The sequence below is a fragment of the Bombus impatiens genome, unplaced genomic scaffold (assembly GCF_000188095.3).
Source record: "Bombus impatiens unplaced genomic scaffold, BIMP_2.2 scf_0034, whole genome shotgun sequence".
NCBI lineage: Eukaryota > Metazoa > Arthropoda > Insecta > Hymenoptera > Apidae > Bombus > Bombus impatiens.
The window spans coordinates 186,899-192,898 of NT_176453.1; positions in this window are offsets into that span (position 1 = coordinate 186,899).

A 6,000-nucleotide genomic window follows, 5' to 3' on the forward strand; every position below is an offset into this window, starting at 1 on the left:
TACAGTTTCAAAAAGTAACACCGTTTGTTTAGAAACAATGACGATAAATTTCAGAGAACGTGCGGACGAAGGATTTAGAAGTGGCGGCAATGAGTATAAACGAGCTGCCATGAAACTTCATTTAAAACTGAGAAAAATGTTTAAGCGAAAACATTACTCTTTTGGTTAATTTGCGGAGGTTTGTGAGCGCAGATCGTTGCCAGCGATTAGAGAAAATATCGTCGTTCTTGGTCCTATCAACGCGTAAAACGACGTGATATCGAGTGTATCGAACCTGTCGCGTGTGTCTTCCTCTTTTCGCGACGAACGCGGACGAGCGTTGGATTATCCCGGGCTCGGAAAGCCGCCTAGAGAATTGGATGCTCACTGGTACCCACGACCTCGAGACACTCGACGTTTTCACTTGTCTTAACACATTTCCGACGGATTACGTAGCAGTGTTACGTTGCGTTATCGACGCAGTCCTACGCTGTTAGCCGCCTGTTTTTCCCAACTAACGTTTCTCCTTACTACGCTAAAGAAATTAACCGCCTACTTTTATTTATCTATTCGTGAAACGAACCGTTTGATACAAAAAACACAATAAGCTAGGAGAAATATATATGTCGGAGATAAAGGGACATCGGACCTTTCTTTTGGAATTTTGGAAGATTCCCAATACTTTGGTCTAAACTATTTATTATAGCTGTACCTAAATAATAGAACTTAGAAGTAGTTGTTGCGATACGATCTGATTATGTTTGCCCGACAGTTTATATTATTATTATTATATTTGTTTTTATATTTGTGACAGTGGGCTTGGGTTCGAGGTGACACAACTGGTCGCCGAACGTAGCCACGGTCACGGGATGAACGTTTTTACCTAACAGAAGAAGTACCAATATCGAGGGACACACGTTGTATTAACAAACAAGCCCCGGGCACGAGCAATGACGGCTCTACGCGGGTCTGCCTAGTAACGACGCCTGGAATTTTGTCGATATCCCTGGTCAATATGCAATTGACAAATGTGATCGTATCAGTCTTTTATTCTTGTGATCATCGTGGAGAGTTTACACACATCGTCTTGTCAGTCAGTCAGAAAGATACCGTGCGTCACAGCTAACGTCACTTTGAGTTTCAAAATATATTCAATTGAACAAAGAGTTTTCCCGTTGACCGTGGATTCGTTATTGAACCTAAGAACATTATCTTTAACATCGAGAGTGTCTAATCACCAGAGAGTGTCTAACCACCACGTTTAATTGTCAAACTCTGCTAAATCAACATTTGTACATATAATTGTAAATATAATCTCCATCGAACAACAACGACGACTTGTCCTAATGAAGATACGTTACACGCCCCTAAGTCTAACGACAACCCGACATATATATACGTGCAAACTCCCTAGAGTTCAAGCGTGATAGGGACTCTCTGTTTACGGACACGACTTCTTTTGTTTCACGGACAGAGCGACTTTCTTTGTTTTACGAACAGCCATTTTGAGAGTCACTCATTTCCCAAACGGACGAACAGACAACAACGTCAAAAATAGACAAGATCACAGAAGAAAGAGTAATTATTTAAAACATTGAAGATTGACGGAGAAAGATCGGTAGCTGAGGACGTTGAAAATCGATTCTCGATTTTCAGGTAGACATTGCACAGAACTTGTTATTTATTGCTTACTGTTATTAATTCGTTGTTGTTTATTTAGTTATTACTGTTATTAATTGTTCTTTACTCCTGTATTTCATTTAAGTATTTTCACAATACACTCGATTTTCAGAATCGATCATCCGAATTACCCCGAGAAAAACGATTTCACACATACACGCTCGGCAAAGTATTCAAATGTCTTATACGAGACATTCTGAAATTTTACTAACACTGTGACCAGACGCTACGAATTATATCGGGAAGATTTGAAATCAACGCGAATACGTATTTGAGAGATATTTGTCAACATCAGATATTTACAAGATATTTATCGCAATCGTGCATTCAATAAAATGGTAGTATACAGTGTGAATAGATGTTGGAAGAATATAACAAGCGTTGAAAATGTAGGAATTCTTATTGAGTTGTAAAATACAGAACAATAAAACGCAAGTACTCAACGACGTACCACGCAACTATTCAGAAATTACTTCTATTTAACTCTAATATTGGCACGCACCTTCCATACAATAAATCTCAACATCCGTGCATACTATTTTTCTCTGTATCGAAGTTTCTTCCATTGAAATTGCATTGCCAGGAAATATTCAGTTACATTCATCTAAAAGCTTGGATTGCCGTATAACCTTCTTCCGCATCCAACTTTAAAACACTCGTTAGTCAGTCCCTCCACTTACTTGTAATATTCAAAGCTCTGACACTGGCGAGAAGATGTACACACGAAATGTTAGTCCCTGCAAATAAATGTGATTTATTTCGGAAAAAATTGGTCGCGCATCTCGGTATGTCATATTTTGTCGTTCCTTCTCCCTTCTATTTGATTTTCTTGTTTTATCCATCGACGATATAACGCATGTCGCTTGAAACTTCTTGCGAACGAAAGTTAGAAAGAAGTTTAAACCTTGCGACGAGAATGTAAGAAACTAGCGAGCAATGGAAAAACAGGCGGTAACACGTTCGTTGGATTTTCTTTCGATAAACTAACTCGGTCGACCTGCCTCGTTATTAAGATTACTTTGATCGGCAGATCGAAATTCTCCACACATTTCTCACTCTTCGTGTTTCAATCGTGTTTTTATTAGCATTTTTGCGGCCTGTTCCGACGCTTCATAAATATTGCAGTTCGCTTCTCCAAGAGCCACACGCGTGTCATCGAATCATCGTGAATGTTTCAAATCTAAAATTCAAAATTCTTGTTAGAACGTGTTCGTCACGTTTGTTTTTCGCCGAGTGACAAAGTAGCTTTCGTCGGTCCCACGAGCGTTTGCAACTGTCGTACAATGAGTATGCAAAACGACGATTTCTCGGCTAATTTCGCCGGAGAATCAAACATATGGAAATGCTGGAATTTCCTTAGGGTCGATGCAAGCGGTAGTTTTGCGATAAGAAAGTGCGTAGAAACGCGTGTAAGTGTGTGACATTGGCGGAACGCGATTGTGACGTGTCCGAACATTATACAGTAAAATCTCGATTTCTCGAACGTTTCTTATTCGAATGACCGACTATCCGAATAATATTCTAAATAAACTCGATTATATCATGCTCTCTGTGTATTCCTCCATCAGATTGACATTTTCAATTTGTAACTAGACGTGCAAGCGACGAAGAATTATTGAGCGAATTAAAGGAACGTTTAATAGCGAAAATAGCGGTGAATCACGAATAGACCGTGGATTTATAGGAAATTTCAAATTGCAAAACTGCACATAGTGCGTAAGAAATATAGAAAATAATCAAAGTAAAGTACTTGTTGCAACATTCAATCGGTCAAGTAAATTTCTATTTAAATTCCATTTGTTCGACCAATTTTATACCAGCACGAATTTGCATAAAAATTCGCAGTCTAATCGCGAAACAGAAACAACCGGTAGTTTGTACGAAGCACAGAGGAGAAGTAATCGATAATCCTGCGTACATACGTGCATACTAATGTTCGTAAAAATTCCTAATTTGTCACTTTCGGAAGATTTTAACGACAGATTAGAAGATCAAAAGGAAAATGCTAACGTCTCCACGTTACATAACCGATAATGCGCAACGAATGATCCGTATTATGTTTTATACGCGGTATGCTACTCGTTCGTGTGAGTATCTACCAGTAAATTTCATACTACATGCTTTTAACCAGGTTGGTAATATTTATCTATTTTCTAGTATTATATCTGTCCATTTTTCTTATCAATTAGGATTTCATTTCGTAAAATCACGTCGCATTTTTCTATCTCTCGTTTATCCTTGAAATCCTTGAACGAAGCCAGTCACAATGTTAATAATCCTCTATCGATTATCCGAAAAATTCGACCGACCGATTTTTCTCTCGCCAATTAGTCGAGTTGATCGAGGTGCTGTCGCGTGGCGTTGGTTAGACGAAAAGAAGAGTAAGGGAATAAAAGGAGGAGAATGATAGGAGAAGGGAAAGAGAGAGGGACAGGAGGAAAGAGAGGAGCCATAACTGGAGAGCGGCACAGTTATCGTATATGGGCATAGATCTCGCTTATAATAACCGCATGTACAGCTACGTACGTTCTACATAGTCTATCACGTACAGACGAGATCCTACTTACTGCTTGCAAGGCTTAAAGCTACGTCGCCCTGGTGCCTCAGCCTGTGTCACTGATGACGATGACGGACGACTACGACTGTAATTTCCGCGGTAACGCCCCATTGGCTAGCAATTACTCGCGCGAAATGAAGCGGTCAGTTTATGCGTGCCGGCCGGACGATGGTGCTTAGCGAAATTAAAGACGCCAAGTGAATGCGCGTCGTGAGAATTCCTGGAAATTAAAGGGCCTGGCTGACGTTGGCCTTTGCATATTTCATTCGACTTGGCGTTACTCGCGCGGATAGTCAGTCTAGAATCGACGTGGCGAATAACGATTTCGCAGATGGTGCAACGTAAGATTAAAGAGAAAGTCGGTATTAAAGCTTCCGCAACGTTAACGGAGAAATTCCATTCGACTGGACACGCGATTGTTCGGATGCGTTTATTCGACTGACACGGGCCGCTGCAATCGTGCGATTCGATCGCAATGACATTTATCGTTTCGCACGCTCGTGAACGTCGCCGCGTCTTCACCGAAGAGGATTTGGCGTCGGGTAATTATTTTACACGAGGCGATAAGAGCGCTTGGAAACCGGGTTACGAGCACATGTTAAAAAGTAAATTAACACGTGATAATTTTACGTAAAATTATCTAGGAATCCCGAGAAGGATGAGTTTTGACACGGACGAACATTTTGTTTGACATGGTTGCCTTGGAATATGCAAAGCAGTTAGCCCTGTCCGTTATGTTGATACCGTGTTACCGAGTGCAGTATACACGCGCGTCATAAAATGCCATGTACAGCCTATGTACTGTTATGTAATTACTGAATCTTTCCGATTGCGAATATTCCGTGCATGTATATTATTTTTATCCTTCGAAATGCTGCTATCCGCTGCATAAAAAACATACGTTGCCGTGTTTTTTCCACGAGCTCGTTTTTACGATCGGCTCCTTCGTCGCTAACGACGTGATCCGCTTAATTGTACCGAAAGCATGGAATTGTTGCATAATTTAATAGAGCAAGAGTATCGGTGTAATTTTGAAAAATAATTACGCGCCGTGGGTAAAGCCAATATTGTTAACGCTTAATCAACATTCCCAGTTTTACGTATCGCGGCTCGAAATTTCCCTACGATTCTCTGGAAAAGTTCATTTAGCGCGCGCGTATCTGCTGCGAGAATCTCGACCGTAATAAACATAAAGCGAAACGTAATCGATACACCGCGTATTTTTATGCAGTTTCATATTTCTATCGCCGTAACTAAGGAAATGGAACCAGCATGAAGATTTATTTCACCCGTTAAAGCAAATCACTACTTTACTTTGAATATTTTCTACCTTCTCGCGCATCGCGCGCACTTTGTACAGTTTCGCGCTTCTAAGTTCCCAATAAATCTCTAAAAATCCGCAGTCGTGTAATCAAAGGCAAACGAAACGGATAATATCCACTGTGCACACAGTCAAAGGGAAACTGCCGGACAATCGTTGGAACGGTTCTTCCGCGCTTAAAATTTCGCCAATCCTTTAATTCCCCTGAATGATGACTTGAGCCGTCCCATTGGCTGCGTCGTAAACGTCGGAATTGACACGTTCTGACATTGGATCGGCCAATTACGCTCAAATTACCCGCCGTTCTGCGTATTTCACTCCTTCTTTTTACTGTCAACTCGCCTCTCGACGCTTACCGGCCGTTTATGGAAGCTAACCGTACGGTGGACGAATCCTGTAATTGTTTAGCGCCGCTTAGTCATCGGAATGCGATTGAAGAAATAGAATTTGAATAACGATATTA